We start from the raw sequence: 25829 nt of genomic DNA on the forward strand, positions 1-25829 counted from the left end.
AAGAGGCACAAAGAGTCCCATACAGGATAAACCCCAGGAAAAACATGCCAAGACAAATACTAATCAAACTAACAAAGACTAGACACAAATAAAGAATATTAAAAGCAGCAAGGGAGAAGCAAGTAAACATAAAAGGGAAACCCCATACATTTGACAGCTAATCTTTCAGCAGAAACTCTGCAGGCCAGAAGGAATGGCAGGATATATTTAAAGTACTGAAAGGGAAAAATCTATACCCAAGATTACTGTACCCAGCAAGAAATTACTGGCAATTTCTTCAAAATTGATGGAGAAATAAAAAGCTTTTCAGACAAGCAAAAGTTAGGAGAATTCAGTACAACCAAACCAGTGTTACAACCAACGTTAAAGAAGCTTCTACAGTCAAGAAATACGAGAAGAAAAAAAAATTTACAAAATCAACCCCAAACAATTAAGAAAATGGCAATAGGAACACATATCAATAATTACTTTAATTGTAAATGGATTAAATGCCCCAACCAAAAGACACAGACTGGCTGAATAGATACAAAAGCAAGACCTATATATATGCTGTCTGCCAGAAACCCACTTCAGACCTCAAGACACATATAGACTGACAGTGTGAGGATGCAAAAATATATTCCATGCAAATGAGAAGCAAAAGAAAGCTGGAGTAGCAATCCTCATATCAGAAAAAATAGACCTTAAAAATAAAGAAGATTACAAGAGATAAAAAAGACCACTACACAGTCAATACAAGAGGAAGATATGACAATTGTAAATATTCACCCAACATAGGAGCACGTCAACACATAAGACAACACTAACAAACAGAAAAGGAGAAATTGACAGTAACACAATAATAGTAGAAGACTTTTATACCCCCACTCACACCAATGGACAGATCATCAAAACAAAAAATTAATAAGGAAATACAAATCTTAAATGATACATTAGATGAGATGGATCTCATTGATATCTTCAGGACATTCCATCCAAATGAAGAAGAATACACCTTCTCAAGAGCACATGGAATATTCTCCAGGATAGACCACAACTTGGGTCACAAATCAAGCCTCAGTAAATTTAAGAAAATTGAAACTGTATCAAGCATCTTCTCTGACTACAACACTATAAGACTAGATAGCAATTACAAGGAAAAAAACTGTAAGAAACACAAACATGTGGAGATTAAACAACACGTTTCTAAATAACCAACGAGTTACTGAATAAATCACAAGGGAAATAAAAAAATTTCTAGAAACAAATGACAATGAAAACATGATAACTCAAACCCTATGGGATGCAGCAAAAGCAGTTCTAAGAGGGAAGTTTATAGCAATACAATCCTACCTCAGGAAACAAGAAAAATATTGAATAGATAGCTTAATTTTACACCTAAAGTAACTGGAAAAAGAAGAACAACAACAACAAAAAAACCCAAATTAGTAGGAGGAAAGAAATCATAATGGTTAGGGAAAAAACAAATGAAAAAGAAATGAAAGACACAATCAGATCAGATCAGTCACTCAGTCGTGTCCGACTCTTTGCGACCCCATGAATCACAGCATGCCAGGCCTCCCTGTCCATCACCAACTCCCAGAGTTCACTCAGACTCACGTCCATCGAGTCAGTGATGCCATCCAGCCATCTCATCCTCTGTCGTCCCCTTCTCCTTCTGCCCCCAATCCCTCCCAGCATACGAGTCTTTTCCAATGAGTCAACTCTTCGCATGAGGTGGCCAAAGTACTGGAGTTTCAGCTTTAGCATCATTCCCTCCAAAGAAATCCCAGGGCTGATCTCCTTCAGAATGGACTGGTTGGATCTCCTTGCAGTCCAAGGGACTCTCAAGAGTCTTCTCCAACACCACGGTTCAAAAGCATCAATTCTTCGGTGCTCAGCCTTCTTCACAGTCCAACTCTCACATGCATACGTGACCACTGGAAAAACCATAGCTTTGAATAGACGAACCTTTGTTGGCAAAGTAATGTCTCTGCTTTTGAATATGCTATCTAGCTTGGTCATAACTTTCCTTCCAAGGAGTAAGTGTCTTTTAATTTCATGGCTGCAGTCACCATCTGCAGTGATTTTGGAGCCCAGAAAAATAAAGTCTGACACTGTTTCCACTGTTTCCCCATCTATTTCCCATGAAGTGATAGGACTGGATGCCATGATTTTCGTTTTCTGAATGTTGAGCTTAAAGCCAACTTTTTCACTCTCCACTTTCACTTTCATCAAGAGGCTTTTTAGTTCCTCTTCACTTTCTGCCATAAGGGTGGTGTCATCTGCATATCTGAGGCTATTGATATTTCTCCCGGCAATCTTGATTCCAGCTTGTGTTTCTTCCAGCCCAGCGTTTCTCATGATGTACTCTGCATGTAAGTACAATAAACAGGGTGACAATATACAGCCTTGACAAACCCCTTTTCCTATTTGGAACCAGTCTGTTGTTCTATGTCCAGTTCTAACTGTTGCTTCCTGACCTGCATACAGATTTCTCAAGAGGCAGATCAGGTGGTCTGGTATTCCCATCTCTTTCAGAATTTTCCACAGTTTATTGTGATGCACACAGTCAAAGGCTTTGGCATAGTCAATAAAGTAGAAATAGATGTTTTTCTGGAACTCGCTTGCTTTTTCTATGATCCAGCGGATGTTGGCAATTTGATCTCTGGTTCCTCTGCCTTTTCTAAAACCAGCTTGAACATCAGGAAGTTCATGGTTCATGTATTGCTGAAGCCTGGCTTGGAGAATTTTGAGCATTACTTTACTACCATGTGAGATGAGTGCAATTGTGTGGTAGTTTGAGCATTCTTTGGCATTGCCTTTCTTTGGGATTGGAATGAAAACTGACCTTTTCCAGTCCTTTGGCCACTGCTGAGTTTTCCAAATTTGCTGGCATATGAGTGCAGCACTTTCACAGCATCATCTTTCAGGATTTGGAAAGAAACAATAGTAAAAGTTAATAAAACTAAAAGATGGTTCTTTGAGAAGATAAACAAAATTGACAAACCTTTAGCCAGACTCATCAAGAAAAGAAGAGAGAAGAATCTAATCAACAAAATTAGAAATGAAAAAGAAGAGGTTACAACAGACAATGCAGAAATACAAAGGATTATAAGAGACTATTATGAAAAACTATATGACAATAAAATAGATAGCCTGGAAGAAACAGACAGATTGTTAGAAAAGCTCAATCTTCCAAGACTGAACCAGGAAGAATAGAAATTATGAATAACCCAATTACAAGCACTGAAATTGAAGCTGTGATAAAAAAATCTCCCAGAAAACAATAGCCCAGGGCCAGGTGGCTTCACAGGAGAATTCTATCAAACATTTAGAGAAGAGCTAATGGCTATCCTTCTAAAACTCTTTCAAAAAACTGCAGAGGAAGGAACACTTCCAAACTCATTTTATGAGGCCACCTACACCCTGATACCAAAACCAGAAAAAGACAACACACACACACACACACACACACACACACACACACACACAAGAAAAACTACAGGCCAATATCACTGATGAACATAGATGCAAAAATCCTCAACAAAATTTTAGCAAACAGAATTCAGCAACACATCAAAAAGCTCATACATCATGATCAAGCTGGGTTTATTCCAGGGATGCAGGATTCTTCAATATATGCAAATCAATGAATGTGATACACCATATTGACAAATTGAAAGATAAAAACCATATTATCATCTCAATAGATACAGAAAAAGCCTTTGACAAAATTCAGCACCCATTTATGATTAAAACTCTTCAAAAAATGGGCATAGAAGGAAACTACCTCAACATAGTAAAGACCATATATGATAATCTTACAGCAAATATTATTCTTAATGGTGAAAAACTGAAAGCATTCCCCCTAACATCAGGAACAAGACAAGGGTGTCCACTTTCACCACTATTATTCAACATAGTTCTGGAAGTCCTAGCTACAGCAATCAGAGAAGAAAAAGAAATAAAAGGAATCCAGATCAGAAGAGAAGTAAAGCTCTCATTGTTTGCAGGTGACATGATAATGTACATAGAAAACACTAAAGATAGTATCAGGAAATTACTAGAAGTAATCAGTGAATTTAACAAAGTTGCAGGATACAAAATCAATACACAGAAATCACTTGCATTTCTATATACTAACAATGAAAAATCAGAAAAAGAAATTAAGGAATCAACCCCATTCACCATTGCAACAAAATGAATTCAATATCTAGGAATAAACTTACCTAAGGAGAAAAAAGAACTGTACACAGAAAATTATAAGACACTGATAAAAGAAATCAAACAGAACATAAACAGATGGAGAGATATTCCATGTTCCTGGGTAGGAAGAATCAATATTGTGAAAATGACTATACTACCAAAGGCAACCTACAGATTCAAAATGACCCCTATTAAATTACCAATGGCATTTTTCACAGAACTAGAACAAAAAATTTCACAATCCATATGGAAACACAAAAGACCCAAATAGCCAAAGCAATTTTGAGAAAGAATGGAGCTGGAGAAATCAACCTTCCTGACTTCAGATTATACTACAAAGCTACAGTCATCAAGCCAGTATGGTACTGGCACAAAAACAGAAATATAGACCAACAGGACAAGACAGAAAGCCAAGAAATAAACCCATGCACCTATGGGTACCTTATTTTTGACAAAGGAGGCAAGAATATACAATGGGGTAAAGACAGCCTCTTCAATAAATGGTGCCGGGAAAACTGACAGCTACATGTAAAAGAATGAAATTAGAACACTTCCTAACACCACACGCAAAGATAAACTCAAAATGTATTAAAGACCTAAATGTAAGACCAGAAACTATAAAACTCTTAGAGGAAAACATAGCTGAAACTCCAGTACTTTGGCCACCTCATGCGAAGAGTTGACTCACTGGAAGAGACTCTGATGCTGGGAGGGATTGGGGGCAGGAGGAGAAGGGGACGACAGAGGATGAGACGGCTGGATGGCATCACTGACTCGATGGATGTGAGTCTGAGTGAACTCTGGGAGTTGGTGATGGACAGGGAGGCCTGGCGTGCTGTGATTCATGGGGTCGCAAAGAGTCGGACACGACTGAGCGACTGAACTGAACTGAACTGAAACAAGTGGGACCTGACTAAATTTAAGTTTTTGCACAGACAAGGAAACTACAAGCAAGATGAGAAGACAACACTCAGAATGGGAGAAAATAATAGCAAATGAAACAACTGACAAAGGATTGATTTTCAAAATATACAAGCAGCTCATACAACTCAATGTCAGAAAAACATACAACCCAACCAAAAAGTGGGAAAAAGTGAGTGAGTCTGAAGTGAGTCAGAAAGAAAACATACAGATGGCTAACAAACACAGGAAAAGATGCTCAACATTGCTCATCTTTAGAGAAATGCAAATCAAACCCACAATGAGATATCACCTCACACCAGTCAGAATGGCCATCATCAAAAAGTCTACAAACAATAAATGCTGGAGAGGGTGTGGAGAAAAGGGAACGCTCTTCCACTGTTGGTGGGAATGTAAATTGATACGGCCACTACGTAAGACGGTATGGAGATTCCTTAAAAAACTAGGAATAAAACCACCATATGACCCATCAATCCCACTTCAGGCATATACCCTTAGGAAACCAGGGTTGAAAAAGACACATGTATCCCATTGTTCATTGAAGCACTATTTACAACAGCTAGAACATGGAAGCAACCTAGATGTCCATTGACAGATGAATGGATAAAGAAGTTGTGGTACATATACACAATGGAATATTACTCAGCCATAGAAAGGAACACATTTGAGTCAGTTCTGATGAGGTGGATGAACCTAGAACCTATTATACAGGGTGAAGTGAGTCAGAAAGAGAAAGATAAATATCATATTCTAACGCACATATACAGAATCTAGAAAAATGGTACTGAAGAATTTATTTACGGGGCAGCAATGGAGAAACAGACATAGAGAATAGACTTATGGACATGGGGAGAGGGAAGGAGAGGGTGAGATGTATGGAAACAGTAAAATAGACATACATAGAATACATAGAATAATATGTAAAATAGACAGCCAACGGGAATTTGCTGTATTGGTTCAGGAAAAACAAACTGGGATTCTGTATCAACCTAGAGGGATGGGATGGGGAGGAAGATGGGAGGGAGGTTCAAAAGGGAGGGGATATATGTATACCTATGGTTGATTCATGTTGAGGTTTGACAGAAAAACAACAAAATTCTGTAAAGCAATTATCCTTCAATAAAAAAAAAATTAATACATATTTAAATCAATGAACTGTATAGGTTGTGCCATTGAGTTTCAGGGCACAGCTTAGTCTTAGCTAAAAGCTGTCTTCGATGTAAGATGCATAATTCAATTTTGAAATTTTACCTGCTTTGTCTGAAAATCAACAACACTGAAAGCATGAGAGTTATGTGTTTCAATAGAATAAATCAAACTCTTTCAAAATTGCCATGGCAACTTACTTCTAAAAAAATGATTCATCTTGGACAAGAAAATTAAAATAATCTTAACATTGTTCAATAATTAATATAACATGCTGCATGGCAATATATGTAAATTATAATTTAAACAATTATAGATCTATTTGCATATAGCCCACATAATATATATACACAGGAGACACTGATTCTATCCCTGGTTTGGGAAGATCCCTTGGAGAAGGAAATGGCAACCCACTCCAGTATTCTTGCCTGGGAAATCCCATGGACAGAGGAGCCCAACAGTAATATATTTTATATATATATATATATATATATATATATATATATATATATCTGGGGGGCAAACACAAAGACAGAAAGAGAAAGAACAAAACAGAAAGATTAAAGATATTAGTAAAAAGTCTTTCTTGCTATGTGTCAGGAGCCAGGAAAATGGGGTGGGAGAGAAGAAGAGGTAAGACAGGTACTCTTTTAACTTACTAGCACAGCAAGTATTTTGGAAAAGCCCTTCTGTAAAATGTGCTTGGAAACATGCTGCTGTTATTGACACAGAGGGATTAATGTGATGAAAGCCAAGAAATTATTGTGATCTTGTCTGGAAAATTATATTGACTACTGCTTATTATTTTCAGGAGAAAAACAATCATGTTTTTTATATGAACTCTGAAAATACATTTTGTTGATTCTAATTAAAGAATCATGATGTGAAGCTCTGACAAAAAAATAAGCTACTTATATTTTCTAATATCATAATCAAGATGAGAGAATTTTGCTACATCTTCTCTCTCTCTCTTTTTATTTTTTTTTTGCCGAAACTATGGCTCCAGGGTTTTTAAATAAGAATTTCCACAAGAAGATGAGTGTGTTTATAACATATTGGAACAATTTTGTTCACTTTCCTTTTTCATCCAAATTAATTCAAGGAAATGGGTATCAGAATAAAAACTCATGCTCACATTCTGAGGATTATTTACTGAACACCAGGAAAACTCTAAAGACAAGGGCAACTTTGGCTCCAGCAGTGACTTCTGAAAAGCATCCCAGAAAATGTTTAGACATAAATAAATGTTGTGTTATTAAAGTTTCCCAAGATGGCTCAGTACAACATATATTATACAACTATATATTTGCACACCAACATTCCTGTGGCTACATGAACCACAGAACATTGTGGGGGTAGAGAATCTTGGCATGTGGTGAGACAGACATTTCTATCAGAAGAGTAATTTTCTGTGCAAGACATCTAAATTTCCATAAAATTAAGGCTTTTGACGAGCTCTTCAAAACCTCTTCTAGTTCCAAAATAATATGCCCTTGTTTCTTTTATTTAGCTCAATATAAAAAAATCACATTTACAGTCAATATACATAATTTGAAAATAGGTAACAGGCATGAGCCATTTGTGAGTGGGAAAATCTTCAAATGTTATTTATTTCATGTGTTCTCTAATATTTTACCTCCAAGCTTGGAACAAAAGACACCATCAGGATATGTCCCATCAGTTCAGTTCAGTTCAGTCACTCAGTTGTGTCCAACTCTTTGTGACCCCATGGACTACAGCACACCAGGCCTCCCTGTCCATCACCAATTCCTGGAGTTTACTCAAACTCATGTCCATTGAGTCGGTGATGCCAACAAACCACCTCATCTTCTGTCGTCCCCTTCTCCTCCTGCCTTCAATCTTTCCCAGCATCAGGATCTTTTCAAATGAGTCAGCTCTTCATATCAGGTGGCCAAAGTATTGGAGTTTCAGCTACAGCGTCAGTCCTTCCAGTGAACATTCAGGACTGATTTCCCTTAGGATGAACTGGTTGGATCTCCTTGCAGTCCAAGGGACTCTCAAAAGTCTTCTCCAACACCAGAATTCAAAAGCATCAATTCTTCAGTATGTCCCACAGTTGTCATTATTTATTTTCCAAACTACCCATTGAGAGTATCCCCCATGAAAGATGTATACACACTAAATTTTAAAAAGAAGGTAATCAAGTTATGACAAACATAGACAGTATATTAAAAAGCAGAGACATTACTTTGTCAACAAAGGTCCATATAGTTAAAGGTATAGTTTCTCTAGTAGTCATGTATGGATGTGAGAGTCGGACCATAAAGAAGGCTAAGCACTGAGGCATTGATGCTTTCTAACTGTGTTGTTGGAGAAGATTCTTGAGAGTCCCTTGGACTGAAGGAGATCAATCCTAAAGGATATCAGTCCTGAATATTCATTGGAAGGACTGATGCTGAGACTGAAGTTCCAATACTTTGCCACCTGATGAGAAGAGATGACTCATTGGAAAAGACCCTGATGCTGGGAAAGACTGAAGGCAGAAGAAGGGGACAGAGGATAAGATGGTTGGATGGCATCACTGACTCAATGGACATGAATTTGAGCAAGATCCGGGAGATGGTGAAGGACAGGGAAGACTGGCACGCTGCAGTCCATGGGGTCAGAAAGAGCTGGACACAACAGAGCAACTGAATAACAACAGCAATCACCTTACTCTCATTATCTGTTAGCCAACATTCTTTATTGAATGTACTCATACCTTGCTGTGTATTTAGAAAATTTGGAAAATGAGCCACTAAATTCATATCACATTTTTGGTAGTCTTGAATTTTATACTGTCGAGGTGGACAGATGGGAAAGAAAAGAATACTTCAGTAGGAGAAATTAAGCAGTTAGTTGACTATTTCACAGTTGCATACTTTGAAGAAATATAACAACATATAAATGACTATCAGATAGTGAATATTAAACAATTACTTCATTTTTAAAGATGATGTGAATATTGAAATATTCAGAAGTCATGCATGCTTGCTAAGTTACTTTTGTCTTGTCTGACTGTTTGTGACCCTATGGACTATAACCTGCCAGGCTCTTCTGTCCACAGGATTCTTTAGGAAAGAATACTGGAGTGGGATGCCATGCCCTCCTCCAGGGGATGTTTCCAACCCAGGGGTCAAACCTCTGGTCTCTTATATCTCTTGCATTGGCAGGCAGGCTGTTTACCACTAGCGCCACCTGGAAAACCCCATATTAGTGGTACTGCTTATGATTATCATAAACTTTTTTAAGACTGATTTTTTTCTTTGGTTCTATCATGCTTAAAAAATGGTTAATATGGTATACAGTATATGAAAATTGAGAAATTTAGCTTAAAAATCCAAATGATTTTTTAATAATGAGCCTTGTGTATCTGAGGCCATTAAAAAGGCAATGATGGTTAATTATACCCAGGAAAAGAGAAGTTACTTTAAGAAGAGAAACAGGCTAAGAAATGACAAAATTATTTCTGCAAAGTTGCAAAATGAGTGCAAAATTTTAGCAAAAGCATGTGATTTTTTTTGTTTGTTTCTGTTCCTGAGGGGTACAATAAACAAAAATAATAATAATCATGAAGAGAAAGGTATTGATGCTTCCATAGTTCCTGCTTTCCTGGGCTCTAGATGCTACAGGAAAGAACAATGGTCCTCAAAAGCTACTAGATTCTCTTTGTTACACTCCCCAACTAACTGGGGTAGAGTAACTGGGCCTCCCCAGCCACAATAAGATTGGGAGTGGGAAGTGCTTTGAGTTCTTTAGAGAAATATGTTTTATAAATACTACTACTATTAAAGCGAAATGCGAACTCAGTTGTGTCCGATTCTTTGCAACCCCATGGGGTGTAGCCCACCAGGCTTCCTCGATCCATGGAATTTTCTAGGCAAGAATATTGGTGTGGGTTGCCATTTCCTTCTCTAGGGATCTTCCAGACCCAGGGATCAAACCCAGGTCTCCTGCATTTCAGGCAGATGCTTTACCGCCTGAGCCACCTCAGCCCTGTTTTAAGCTGCTGCCTTTCTGGAGACAGTGGGTGGGCTGCTATGCACTGTCCGCCTCCCTGCCTTCCCCCACCCAGAGGCGCTTAACCTCCACCTTCCTTTCCACCCTGTGCTGTGTCCCTGTCCCATTGTTGCCAGTTTCCTTGCTTTCTCAAGGATTTTACCCTCCTTGCTTTTCACAGAAGGTCAATCCCCAGAGAGGGAGGCAATCAGGCAGGAAATCTCCCAAGAACAAATCAAGGTAGCAATTTTAGTAAAAATAGCTGGATTTAGCCCATGATAAAACTTTTTTTTTTTTTTTTTTTTAAACAGAGTTCGCCTGGCACACACATTCATTACCATACGTCTCTCCCACGCATTGCAGGAGCCCCAAGGTGTCAGCTGGCAGGAGTTTAAATTTTCCACAGGCATTCTTACAATTCCTTTAACTGCTTCTTAACCACCTGCCCAGGGCTATGAGATGAGCGTTTATCAATTGCATCCTGTCTTAATATATTCATGCACAATTTGGCACATATGTAACTTCTACATATTCAAGGAAGCCCATTTTATAGAAATGTTTTCAGATTCTTTTTTTCCTGTTTTTTAAAGGAAGTGTTTGAAATTACACTTATGATGTCCAAAATGAATGTTCTCTCACATTTCAGAAGTGTAGCTTGCACCTAGGAAGGTTCAGAATCATAATGGAACCATATATGGTTATTAAAAAAATAATGTGCTGGTAAGGGTTGGTTCCCACAAGAAACTGAAATGAGAAATTCCCAATTGAAGATTCAAGATTGATGTTGAACTCTGCCATATTTATCACACTGTGGTTTGCAGAACTGGATATTTTCTAAATTTCAGACACTTTGAAATCATTTCAAATAGCACCCAGAAATACACGAAATTAGTCTCTCATGTAAATTAAGCAACATGGTACAAAATAGTTCTTCAGTTCAGTTCAGTCGCTCACTCGTGTCTGACTCTTTGTGACCCCATGAATCGCAGCACGCCAGGCCTCCCTGTCCATCACCAACTCCCGGAGTTCACTCAGACTCATGTCCATAGAGTCGGTGATGCCATCCAGCCATCTCATCCTCTGGCGTCCCCTTCTCCTCCTGCCCCCAATCCCTCCCAGCATCAGAGTCTTCTCCAATGAGTCCTTAGAAGAGTATTTTCATAACGAACACATGAGTGCAGAGGAGTTTTAAAGGTCACCTGCCCCAGCTCTGTAGGTTCAGAGATGGTGGTACTTATAATCAGAAAAGTGATGTCTCTTCTAAATGTCACGTAATTTATGAAAAAGTGAGAACCAAGATCAGGGTTTTCTGAGTCAATGAATTTTCTGGTTACCACGCCATCCACTGCTATATTCTACTAGTTTTATCACTTTTGAGACACAAGAGAAAAATTTCTAAAAAAAAAAAATGAAAATTTTTATATTACATTAAAAACTAATTTTATTACTTGATTAAAAGATTTCAGAACTCTGTAGGTCTCCTTTTGTTTTAGACTAGTATATTTTTGAGACAAAATATATAAGATGATGGGACTAATTTTGAAAATACAAAAAAGAAAAATACAGAAAAAATATAAATAAAAATCATCTCACAGAGAGAACTATAATTTTGAGGTAATTTTTTCTAATATGAACTCTCACTCTCCATCACAGGTGTTTGTGGATATATTTATACATCCATACGTGTACAGATATGTAAATAACATTGAGTTGATGATGGAAAATAATAAACAACACATAAAAAGAAATTAATTTGTATTTATAAAGAAGTCCCAAACTTCCAAACTCACATCCACATTGTATTTTGATTGCTGCAGTTCAGTTCAGTGCAGTTGTCACTCAGTCGTGTCCGACTCTTTGTGGCCCCATGGTCTGCAGCACACTAGGCTTCCCTGTCCATCACCAACTCCCAGAGTTTACTCAAACTCATGTCCATTGAGTCAGTGATGCCATCCAGCCATCTCATCCTCTGTCATCCCCTTCTCCTCCCACCTTTAATCTTTCCCAGCATCAGGGTCTTTTCAAATGAGTCAGTTCTTCAGATTCAACTTCACCATCACTTCTTCCAGTGAATATTCAGGACTGATTTCCTTTATGATGGACTGATTCCTGTGGTTATTTCTGCCTTAAAAAGCTTTTAAATCAGGATTGAATCCAACACAGAATGATTATTTTTTCCTTATTTAGTTCAGTTCAGTTCAGTTCAGTCACTCAGTCGTGTCCGACTCTTTGCGACCACATGAATCGCAGCACGCCAGGCCTCCCTGTCCATCACCACTCCCAGAGTTCACTCAGACTCACGTCCATCGAGTCAGTGATGCCATCCAGCCATCTCATCCTCTGTCATCCCCTTCTCCTCCTGCTCCCAATCCCTCCCAGCATCAGAGTCTTTTCGAATGAGTCAACTCTTCCCATGAGGTGGCCAAAGTACTGGAGTTTCAGCTTTAGCATCATTCCCTCCAAAGAAATCCCAGGGCTGACCTCCTTCAGAATGGACTGGTTGGATCTCCTTGCAGTCCAAGGGACTCTCAAGAGTCTTCTCCAACACCACAGTTCAAAAGCATCAATTCTTCAGTGCTCAGCCTTCTTCACAGTCCAACTCTCACGTCCATACATGACTACTGGAAAAACTATAGCCTTGACTAGATGGACCTTTGTTGGCAAAGTAATGTCTCTGCTTTTCAATATGCTGTCTAGGTTGGTCATAACTTTCCTTCCAAGGAGTAAGCGTCTTTTAATTTCATGGCTGCAGTCACCATCTGCAGTGATTTGGGAGCCCAAAAAAACAAAGTCTGACACTGTTTCCCCATCTATTTGCCATGAAGTGATGGGACCGGATGCCATGATCTTTGTTTTCTGAATGTTGAGCTTTAAGCCAACTTTTTCACCCTCCTCTTTCACCTTCATCAAGAGGCTTTTTAGTTCCTCTTCACTTTCTGCCATAAGGGTGATGTCATCTGCATATCTGAGGTTATTGATATTTCTCCCGGCAATCTTGATTCCAGCTTGTGCTTCTTCCAGCCCAGCATTTCTCATGATGTACTCTGCATAGAAGTTAAATAAGCAGGGTGACAATATACAGCCTTGACGTACTCCTTTTCCTATTTGGAATCAGTCTGTTGTTCCATGTCCAGTTCTAACTGTTGCTTCCTGACCTGCATACAGATTTCTCAAGAGGCAGGTCAGGTGGTCTGGTATTCACATCTCTTTCAGAATTTTCCACAGTTTATTGTGATCCACACAGTCAAAGGCTTTGGCATAGTCAATAAAGCAGAAATAGATGTTTTTCTGGAACTCTCTTGCTTTTTCGATGATCCAGGGGATGTTGGCAATTTGGTCTCTGTTTCCTCTGCCTTTTCTAAAACCAGCTTGAACAACTGGAAGTTCACGGTTCATGTATTATGTAAATAACTATAATGGAACACCTTTGGCCAATAGGATAATGGAATGAGCATCTTTGTTATAAACAAAAGAATTGGTCATGGAATCTATAGAAATAGGCAGATAACTGCATGGATAAGTCAGGAAAAAAGAGAACTTCAGGAAGTTTTAAAACAGATTTAACTTCTGATTATGCAAACTGAAGAAAATAGTTTCACATTTGCAACAAAAATATCATTGTATCCATAAAATGCCAAGCACGGTGTTAGATGTTGGGGACAAAAGGATGTATAAAACATGATTCCAGTGTTCAATTTACATCCTAATAGGATGTACCAGAGAAGGCAATGGCAAGCCACTACAGTACTCTTGCCTGGAAAATCCCATGGACAGAGGAGCCTGGTAGGCTGCAGTCCAAGGAGTTGCTAAGAGTCAGACACGACTGAGTGACTTCACTTTCACTTTTCACTTTCATTCACTGGAGAAGGAAATGGCAACCCACTCCGGTGTTCCTGCTTGGAGAATCCCAGGGACAGGGGAACCTGGTGGGCTGCCGTCTCTGGGGTCACACAGAGTTGGACACGACTGAAGTGACTTAGCAGCAGCAGGATGTACCAGTACATATACCAGTGACTACTATAAAGTTCTCCAATCTAATAATGGTATTGTGGATATGTGCAAAATGGTACAGAATGACAAAGGCATGATCAATTAACAACTGACTCATGCTTGGGAAAGATCTAGAAGGTCTCTCAAAAAGAAGTAGTTAAAATTAGCATTCCAGGATTAAGAGGATGCTCCACAATGAAACTGTTATGAATAGATAATAGGCTGTGTGGCTCAGACAGTAAATAATCTGCCTGCAATGCGGGTGACCTGGGTTCAATCCCTGGGTTAGGAAGATCCCCTGGAGGAGTATTCTTGCCTGGAGAACCCATGGACAGAGGAGCCTGATGGACTACAGTCCAGGGGGTCACAAAGAGTCTGACATGACTGAGCAACTAAGCACATCACAGCTATAAGAATAACAGAGAATTTATTCATTCATTGATTCAACAAAAATGTATAGAATATACTTTTGATGTATGAAATGTATAAACCATATGTCAGGGACTATTTCAGACATTAGTAACAGAGCTGGGTGAACCAGACAATTGAAACCCTTATCTTCTAAAGTGAAAGAGACTGGATTTCAAGGTAAATTGTGGGTCTAGAGATACAACTTTGACGGTGAAACATCAGCATATAGATTTTCATTTGAAAACCAGCAGTGCCAAATAAGATCATCTAGGAAACAAGAGAATGCAAACAGGAAACACAAAGTGTGAGCCTTGATATTGTGTAACATACAAAGTCTAGAGGAAAAGGCAGAGCTACTGAAAAGAGACTGAGAAGAAATGGACAGTTAGTTCAGAAAATCTCCAGGAAAAACATGACAGGGAGGAATCCCACAAGGCAGGTGAAGACAGATGACTGGGTCAAATATATCAAGTGAGATAAAGACTCAATCACTGGATTGAGGAGTGATGAGTTCTTTGGTGACCTAAAGATTTATTTGGGTGGCTTGTATATATGATTTGAACTAAGATTATCTTCCAGGGGGATGTTAACCAATTAACAAGGCAGAAATTGCACAACATCAAATGATGTTGAAATTTTGAGTAAGACGAGAACTTGGTGTTTAATATTGGATTTGACTTTTTAAATGGCAATCATTGAAAACATTTGACAAGAGGGTTTTCACTGGAGTATTGGGAAGAAAGCTTGATTAGTTGGCAGAGATAGCTTGATTAGAGAGAATGGGAGGTGAGCATTTCATAAGGGGTATGGAAAAGAATTTCATGGAATTTTCCTATAAAAGGAAAGCAGAATATAAAGGACTAAAACAGATGTGATACAGTGCCTCCAGTTACCTCTGCTTCAACCACTGCTTCTGTTCCCTTTTTCCCCCTTTTCCTCCTGTTTTGCTAAATTTCCCACCCTTGAACCTTGTCTAACTGTAAAACCACAGGCTTACCAAGCAGCTATTGATAAAAATGGTTCTGACAGTTACTGGGATGTCATTGTGCCAAGAATACCAAGCAGAAGGAATGGAAAAGTGGAACAGTTTTCAACCAAACCAACAGCAAATTTCACAAGAGTAAGAGGTGAAAACTGCTATGTGAGTGAAACCACAAGTCTCCGTTTCTGCTCCTCCCCCTATAAAATCCTGCTTTGACTCAACAAGTTACCTGGTCTTCAGATAGTCCTTGATATGCATCAGGTGAATAAAACCTTTAACTGATACTTGAGTTACCTAAACTATTTTTTTTTCCCTTGACAAGAGCAATGGGGCAGTAACTAGAGAGGGATTTGCCCTCCAGAGAGGCATATAAAGATGAAAGACATTTTTATTTGTTTCCAATGAAAACAATTCTATAAAGAAAGAAAGATCCCTGATGTATATGTAAAGGGAGTGGATGGTTGCAGGAGAAATGTTTCTATATCCAGAAACAGATGAGATCCAATAAAAAAGTGAAAAGCAGAAAGGGGTAAGGAGAGCTTACCCTTTACTTGAGGAGAAATATGGAGGGTAACAATGCAGATCCTAAGAGGATTTGGTAATGGAAAGATTGAAAAATTCTCTTCTGATGGTTTCTATTTGCTCAAAGAAATCATTTGCTCAGAGAAGTCATCCTATAAGAATGAGGAAAGAGGAGGAAGTGTTGGCATTTTAAGGAGAGATGAGAAGGTAAGAAATGGTATATTCTGTATTCAGTTCAGTTTAGTTCAGTCACTCAGTCGTGTCCAACTCTTTGCGACCTCATGAATCGCAGCACGCCAGGCCTTCCTGTCCATCACCATCTCCCAGAGTTCACTCAGACTCACATCCATCGAGTCAGTGATGCCATCCAGCCATCTCATCCTCTGTCGTCCCCTTCTCCTCCTGCCCCCAATCCCTTCCAGCATACGAGTCTTTTCCAATGAGTCAACTCTTTGCATGAGGTGGCCAAAGTTCTGGAGTTTCAGCTTTAGCATCATTCCCTCCAAAGAAATCCCAGGGCTGATCTCCTTCAGAATGGACTGGTTGGATCTCCTTGCAGTCCAAGGGACTCTCAAGAGTCTTCTCCAACACCACAGTTCAAAAGCATCAGTTCTTCTGCGCTCAGCCTTCTTCACAGTACAACTCACATCTATACATGACCACAGGAAAAACCATAGCCTTGACTAGACGGACCTTTGTTGGCGAAGTAAAGTCTCTGCTTTTGAATATGCTATCTAGGTTGGTCATAACTTTCCTTCCAAGGAGTAAGCGTCTTTTAATTTCATGGCTGCAGTCACCATCTGCAGTGATTTGGGAGCCCAAAAAAAACAAAGTCTGACACTGTTTCCACTGTTTCCCCATCTATTTCCCATGAAGTGATGGGACCGGATGCCATGATCTTCGTTTTCTGAATGTTGAGCTTTAAGCCAACTTTTTCACTCTCCACGTTCACCTTCGTCAAGAGGCTTTTGAGTTCCTCTTCACTTTCTGCCATAAGGGTGGTGTCATCTGCATATCTGAGCTTATTGATATTTCTCCCGGCAATCTTGATTCCAGCTTGTGCTTCTTCCAGCCCAGCATTTCTCATGATGTACTCTGCATAGAAGTTAAATAAGCAGGGTGACAATATACAGCCTTGACAAACCCCTTTTCCTATTTGGAACCAGTCTGTTGTTCCATGTCCAGTTCTAACTGTTGCTTCCTGACCTGCATACAGATTTCTCAAGAGGCAGGTCAGGTGGTCTGGTATTCCCATCTCTTTCAGAATTTTCCACAGTTTATTGTGATCCATACAGTCAAAGGCTTTGGCATAGTCAATAAAGCAGAAATAGATGTTTTTCTGGAACTCTATTTCTTTTCCATGATCCAGCAGATGTTGGCAATTTGATCTCTGGTTCTTCTGCCTTTTCTAAAACCAGCTTGAACATCAGGAAGTTCACGGTTCACATATTGCTGAAGCCTGGCTTGGAGAATTTTGAGCATTACTTTACTAGCGTGTGAGATGAATGCAATTGTGCGGTAGTTTGAGCATTCTTTGGCATTGCCTTTCTTTGGGATTGGAATGAAAACTGACCTTTTCCAGTCCTGTGGCCACTGCTGAGTTTTCCAAATTTGCTGCCAGATTGAGTGCAGCACTTTCACAGCATCATCTTTCAGGATTTGAAATAGCTCAACTGAAATTCCATCACCTCCACTAGCTTTGTTCATAGTGATGCTTTCTAAGGCCCACTTGACTTCACATTCCAGGATGTCTGGCTCTAGGTCAGTGATCACACCATCATGATTATCTGGGTCGTGAAGCTCTTTTTTGTACAGTTCTTCTGTGTATTCTTGCCACCTCTTCTTAATATCTTCTGCTTCTGTTAGGTCCATACCATTTCTGTCCTTTATCGAGCCCATCTTTGCATGAAATGTCCCCTTGGTATCTCTAATTTTCTTGAAGAGATCTCTAGTCTTTCCCATTCTATTGTTTCCCTCTATCTCTTTGCATTAAGTGCTGAGGAAGGCTTTCTTATCTCTTCTTGCTATTCTTTGGAACTCTGCATTCAGATGCTTATGTCTTTCCTTTTCTCCTTTGCTTTTTGCTTCTCTTCTTTTCACAGCTATTTGTAAGGCCTCCCCAGACAGCCATTTTAGTTTTTTGCATTTCTTTTCCATGGGGATAGTCTTGATCCCTGTCTCCTGTACAATGTCACGAACCTCAGTCCATAGTTCATCAGGCACTCTATCTATCAGATCTAGTCCCTTAAATCTATTTCTCACTTCCACTGTATAGTCATAAAGGATTTGATTTAGGTCATACCTGAATGGTCTAATGGTTTTCCCTACTTTCTTCAATTTAAGTCTGAATTTGGCAATAAGGAGTTCATGATCTGAGCCACAGTCAGCTCCTGGTCTTGTTTTTGTTGACTGTATAGAGCTTCTTCATCTTTGGCTGCAAAGAATATAATCAATCTGATTTCAGTGTTGACCATCTGGTGATGTCCATGTGTAGAGTCTTCTCTTATGTTGTTGGAAGAGGGTGTTTGTTGTGACCAGTGCATTTTCTTGGCAAAACTCTATATTACAGATATTTAATATACTAGTTTATAATTCTGTAGTTTGGGCTTATAAATTGCTGGGAAATGTGATGGGACTGAAGGCCAGTGCGAAGAGACCATTTGGGATGACGTACTGGGGAAACATTTTAGATTCAGACAGCAAATGGCATTAAAAAAGGTCTGAATGTTATTTTCTAACCAGTGAAGATGCAGGATTTTCAAACAAGTGATGACAAGATTGATTCTGTTGTGAATGTGCTGCTGGCTTTATGATAATTTTTGACAATAATTTCTTTTGAAATATATTTATTCAATTTTCTATGTAAAATATTGGTGATTATCACTATAAGAGTAAGAAAGAAAGAAATCATATAAATGTACACCTAAGAACAGCTTTCTAGAATTTGGCTCCATAATAATATATGAGTTAAATAAACTACTTTTAACTTATTAATTGCATATTATTTTCTCATATAGTCCTTGAATACTATTTGACAATATGAATATTTAGAAACATACTAAGTCCCATATTTAGAATGAAGTGTGTTTCAAAACATCATTTCTTTCTGATCACAAAAATAATACATGCTAATTGTTGATAATTTGGAAACTATAAAGATTTACAATGAAGAGATAAAAATTATCTATAACCCTAATCCACAGATATGGTTTATTTAATAATTATTGTATATTTCATTATACACAATTATATTTATTTAATTGGTTATCTAGGTAATTTACAGATGAAATTGTATTTTTAAAGGAATTCACTAATGACCACTGGAAGAGTGGGAATAGGGGCTGTACAACAGCTACTCAAGAGCATATACTTTTGAAAACTATAGCAAATAAAAAAATGTAAAATTATGACACCAGCATCCAAAGCTTTAAAAGATTTTATAATTATCTTGAATGAAGCTCATCTGTCTTTCCCCTCTTAAAGTCTCTTGCATGACCTGGACCCAAATCAGGAATAAACCTTGATTCTTTTTTGAATCATAGAAAACATGTATTGTATTACTTTGGGAAACCTCACATCAAATAAAACCAGGTCAGGTTAACCATATGGCAGTGTTTCTTAAGTTTTCTGCAAGTCCTTTTGTTAGTGCAGGTTATTACTGTCACAGGGCAAGGCTTACTAAGTCAGAAAATGTGCATGAACCAGGCCAGGGTTTTGATATTTTGAAGAATTTTTAAAATTAAATTAATTAAAGCATTATATACAAACTAGAACAGTGTTAGTTAGTTGCTCAGTCATGTCCAACTCTTTGCAACTCTATGGATTGTAGCCTACCAGACTCCTCTGTCCATGGAGTTCTCCAGGCAAGAATACTGGAGTGGGTTGCCATTTCCTCCTCCAGGGGATCTTCCCAACCCAGAACTCAAACTCAGGTCTCCTGCATTACAGGCAGATTCTTTACCATTTGAGTCACCAGAAAAGCCAAAATAGAGCAAAAGCATCTTAAAATAATATCTGAAACTACCTCCTCTCTTCAAAAAGTAATTACTGAATCCACGGGATTTGGGCGGGGGCGGGGGGGGGAATAGAGGTAGGAAAAAGCAGATTCCCATCAAAATCATTTACCCTTAAGGTAACCATGTTTTGTTGTTGTTTATTCACTAAGTCATGGCCAACTCTTTTGCGACCTCATGGACTGTAGCTCACCAGGCTTCTCTGTCCATGGGATTTTCCAGGCAAGAACAAATTTAAAATCCTAAGCCAAAAAAAAAAAAGAGAGAGAGAGAGAGACTCTAAAACTTTGTGTATTTTTTTTTTTTTTTTTTGCACTTTGTGAAATGTGGTATTACAGCAATTTATTTTGTTTGTGGGGTTTTTGTCCCTCACTTGTCAAAATCACAGACTCATAAAATATAGTAAGATAAACGTTTGAAAAAAAATAAGTTCAGAAGAGAACCATATAAAGCCAAAATAAAGATCTCAAGTTAATTTTACTTGTTGGATGGCATCATCGACTCAATGGACATGAGTCTGAGTAAACTCCAGGAGTTGGTGATGGACAGGGAAGCCTGGCATGCTGCAGTCCATGGGGTTGCAAAGAGTCGGACATGACTAAGCAACTGAACTGAACAATATCACCTCACTGAGGAGATTAGCAGCTGAAATGAAAAAAATAACCAACAATAGAAAATTTGTGAAAAGAAATGTTCCCTTTCATTTCTAGATAACATCCTCCTAGTAACAGATGCTGGGTATGTGCTTTGGGTCTTGCCACAAGGATGGCCTAATTAGGATAAAGTAGGTCTAGTGAAGATATTAAAAACACAGTGATCTGTCAGCCACAGAACAAAAATGTGACTTGTCAAAAGATGTGGGGATGTACAAAAATCAAACTACTGGGAGAATTTTTACTTTAGTAAACTCTGAAAGAATACTGGAATTTTGAACTGAATTTTAGCAGGAAACCAGCAGAGTGATTTTCAGGAGCAGGAACCAGTCACTGGCAACAGGATAAGATTTCCTTCATTAAACACACCAAAGAAATAAGCTCAACTTACACTTCTGAAGTGGTTTGCATGATGTGCTAGGCTCTTGCAAGCAAGAACTGCTTGCTCTATACACTTTGTTGAGAGTTTTTTGGGTTTTTTTGTTGTTGTTTTAAATCATGATGGATGTTAAATTCTGTCAAATAGCTTTCCTCCATCTATTGAGATGACCATATGATCTTTATCTTTTATTTTGTTAATGTTATATATCATTTATATTGATCTGTACATGATGAACCATCCTTGAATCTCTAGAGTAAATTGTGGTGTATGATTCTTTTCATGTATTACTAAATTCAAACTCTGTTTGCTAATATTTTGTTGAGGACTTTTGAATCTATATTTATCAGGAATATTGACCTGTAATTTTCTATTCTTACAGTGTCTCTGCCTAACTTAGGTATCAGGGTAATGATGAGCTTCTAAAATGAACTATGAAGTGTCTCCACATCTTTTTAAGAGTTTGAGAAGAACTGGTATTAGTTCTTAAAAGTTCGATAGAATTGACCAGTGAAGTCATCTGTTCCTAATATTTTCTTTGTTCCAAGCTTTTGATTACTGATTCAGTCTCTTCTCTTTATTAGAATTGATCTGTTCAGATTGTCTATTTATTTATGATTCAGTCTTGATATGGTTGTATATTTCTAGAGATTTATCCATTTCTTCTATATTTTGCAATTTGTTGCCATATAGTCTCTTATGATTTTGTATTTCTGTGGTATGAATTGTAATATATTTTCTTTCATTTATACATTTGAGTCTTTTTTTTCTCTTGGTAAGTCTAGCTAATTGTCTATTTTGTTAATTTTTTAAAAAATCAACTCAGTTTCATTCCTTTTATATTGTCATTTTAATATCTATTTCATTTATTTCCATTTTGATCTTTATTCTTTCTTTTACTAACTTTGGGCTTAGTTTGTTCTTTTTCTAGTTCCTTAAGCTGTAAAGTTACGCAGTTGTTGTTGTTGTTTTTTCTTTTTTTAAAGCACTTGTTGAATTCTATTAAAGATATTATTCATTAATGTCTATGTCAATAGCATATTTTATGTTGTCCATACAAAAATATGAAGCTTTCAATATTAAAATATGGATGACCATACAAGGTTAATAAAAATATAGTCACTGAATGCTTTTCAATGGATTTTTCACAAAACTATTTGTGTTTCATATATATTCTATCACTTGAATACCCTGTGCCTTGACTCTAAATATTTGGCCATCTAGCATGCTTTTTTAATTGATTTTAATTTTTAGAGTAGTTTTAGGTTCACAGGAAAATTAAGTGGAAGGTACAAAGATAGCCATTAGCCTCCTATCCTCACATACACATATCCTTCCCCATTATGAATATTTCCCACTGGAATGGCACATTGTTACAATTTAGGAACCTACATTGACAAACCATGATTACCCACAGGCCATAGTTTGCAATACATTTCACTCTTAGTATTGTACATTATATGAATTTGGTCAAATGTATAATAACATGAATCCACCATTTTACTATCATACACAGTAGTCTCACTGCCCTAAAAATCCTCTGTGCTTTGTGCATTTATGCCTCCTTCTCCCCTTCCCCATGGCAACCACTGATATTTTCACTATTTCCATAGTTTTGCCTTTTCCAGAATGCCAATAGTTAGGACCATACAGTATTTAGCCTTTTCAGATTGATTGCTTTTATTTACTAATATTCATTTATGATTTCTCCATGTCTTTTCACGGCTTGATAGCTCATCTCTTTTCAGGTTTGACCAATATTCCATTATCTGCAGGTACTACCGTTTACTTATCCATTCAGCTACTGTCAAACAACTTGGCTGACTAGTTTTGACAATTATGAATAAAGCTTCTATGAATATCTGCGCATAGTTGTTTGTGTAGAACTAAGTTTTCAGTGAATTTGCTCTTTTGGGTAAATACCAAGGAGTGCAGTTGTTGGACGGCTTGGTATTTTAGTTTTGTAGGAAATGGCCAAACTGTCTCCTAATTTGATGTTCAGTCACTCAGTCATGTCCAGCTCTTTGAAACCCCATGGTCTGCAGCATGCCAGGCTTCTCTATCCTTCGCCATCTCCCAGAGCTTGCTCAAACTCATGTCCATTGAGTCAGTGACACCTTCCAACCATCTTGCCCTCTGTTGTCCCCTTATCCTCCTGCCTTCAATCTTTCCCAGCACCAGGGGCTTTTGCTAATACCACTATATCATTCTGTGTTCCCACAACAGTAAATGAGGGTTGCTGTTGCTTCACATCCTTGTCAGCATTTGCTGTTGTTCTTAATTATGTCCAGTTGAATGGATATGTAGCAGTGCCTCATTACTTTAATTTGCATTTCCCTGATGACATATGATGGGGAACATGTTTTCACATGCTTATTTGCCATCTATATATCTTTTCTGGTGAATGTTCATTCAGATTTTTAACCTATTTTTAAATTGAGTTATTTGTTTACATATGGTTACATGTTAAGTGTTTTGAGCATTTGAATAAAAGTTATCTATCAGATGTGTCTTTTCTGAAGATTTCCTGAATATCTTCTTATCCTCTTAACAGTGTCTTTTGCCGAGCATAAAATTTTTAATTTTAATGAAGTCCAGATTATGGATCAGGCTTTTTGTGTTGAATCTTAGTCATCACCATATCCAAAATCATCTAACTTTTCTTTTATATTATCCTCAAGAAGTTTTGTTTTCTTTTATATTATCCTCAAGGAGTTTTGAGTTTTACACTTCGATCTATATTTCATTTCGATTAACTTTTGTTAAGGATGTAAGGTACGTGTCTGGTTCTCTGTATGTGTGCATGTGTTCATGTATGTTCATGTGTGTGTAGATATTCAATTGGTCCAGCACCATTTCTTGCAAAGACTGGTTTTTCTGCCTGCTAAATTGATCTGTCCATTTGTGAGAGAGGGGTAGTGATTATCCAACTTAAAATTCTGTCCATTTTGGCTTTATACAGTTTGGTTCTCTATTGTTCTCTATTGTTAGATAAATACATGTTAACAATTACATCTTCTTGAAGAATTGGCACTTTTATTATTACATTGCGTGCCTCTTTAACCCTGACAACTTTCCTTTCTTTGAAATTAATAAAGCAATTTCTGCTTTCTATTCATTAATGTTAGCACCGTACAGTTTTCTCCATTCTTTAACTTTTAATCTACGTTGCTTTACATTTAAAGTGGGTTTCTTGGTCTTTAATTTTTAATGGGGTATGACTGATTTACAATGTTGTGTTAGTTTCAGGTATACAGCAAAGTGTATCAGTTTTACAAATACATATACCACTGTTTTTATATAATTTTCCCACACAGGCCTTTAGAGAGTATTGAGCAGAGTTCCCTGTGCTATACAGTTGGTCCTTGTTAGGTATCTATTTTATATAGAGTAGTGTGTATGTATCAATCCCAATCTTCCAATTTATCACTTCCTCCCCCATGCCCCCTTGTAACAGTAAGCTTATTTTCTACATCTGTAACTCTATTTCGGTTTGGTAGATTTATAGCCTTTTTTCAGATTCTACATATAAGCAATATCATATATTTGTCTTTGTACGACTTACTTTATTCAGTATGAGAATCTCTAGGTCCATCCGTGTCGCTGCAAATGGCATTATTTTCTTCTTTTTACAGCTGAGTAATATTCCTTTGTATATATGTACCACATCTTCTTTATCCATTTCACACTGGTAATGGCCATCAACAAAAGTCTATAAACAGTAAATGCAAGAGAGGGTATGGAAAAAGGAAACCCATCTACATTATTGGTGGGAAGGTACATTGATACAGCCACTAGGAGAACAGTATAGAGATTCCTTTCAAAACTGAAAATAGAGCTACCATAAATCCCACAATCCCTTAATATCTACCATATTTGTTATTATTATTTGTTGACATTGTTCCTTTCTCCCAGTTTGTCCTCCACTTTTTCTTCCTTTTGTGTTTTTAATTGAACATTTTATATAATTCCATTTCTCTCTTTTCTTTGCATACTAATTACACTTAAAATTTTTTTTTTGTGGTTGCCCTGGAGTTTGCTAATATACATTCATAAGTAATTCAAATCAACTTTCACATAACACTATCCTACTCACAGTTTGCATGAGTATTTTACAATAACAAAATAATCCTATTTTCTGTCTCTTGTACTATTTTTTGTCATTTATTTCTTATATTTAAGCACATATATATAATATACATATGAATAATCAAAAGCATTGTGACTATTATTATTTTAAACAAATAGTCTATTAAGTCAATTAAGAATAAGAAAAATAAACTATTTTATCTTTTCTTATTCCTTCTTTGATGCTCTTTTTTAACTTCATTGCCCCCCTATATAATCATATCTAGTTTCATAGCTTTGAGTACTAGTTATATGTCAATAACTATTACATTTATATATCCAGCCAGGACTGTTCCCCAGTTCTCCATATTGAGATAACTTAGTAGCTTATACAATATCTTTGCACAGATGTCTAACAGGTATTTCAAGCTTAACCAAATTCTTGCTTTTTCACCCCACATCATGTACTTTTTGAAACTGCCCATTCCTTAGTCAAATGGAACTCTGTTTTTATCTTCAGAGGTATCTGCCCAAAAGTTAGAGTGATTTTCCCCACA

General features: G+C 37.5%; 1 long non-coding RNA gene across 6 annotated transcripts in view; it reads right to left on the minus strand.

Moving 5' to 3' along the window:
• The window catches only part of LOC147363453 (uncharacterized), a 271934-nt gene that overhangs the window by 84740 nt on the left and 161365 nt on the right, over positions 1 to 25829 (minus strand). For 4 of the 6 annotated variants that reach the window (XR_015137166.1, XR_015137159.1, XR_015137156.1 and 1 more), the window contains one exon: positions 24770 to 24916. The exons of the other annotated variants lie outside the window; for them this stretch is intronic. This is a non-coding gene — a long non-coding RNA (uncharacterized LOC147363453). The remainder of the gene's footprint in view (positions 1 to 24769; positions 24917 to 25829) is intronic. 6 annotated transcript variants of the gene reach the window in all.

Source organism: Bos grunniens, chromosome 11 (genome assembly GCF_055505025.1).
Source record: "Bos grunniens cultivar Pamir isolate PY7600 chromosome 11, Bosgru_T2T1.0, whole genome shotgun sequence".
Classification (NCBI taxonomy): Eukaryota; Metazoa; Chordata; class Mammalia; order Artiodactyla; family Bovidae; genus Bos; species Bos grunniens.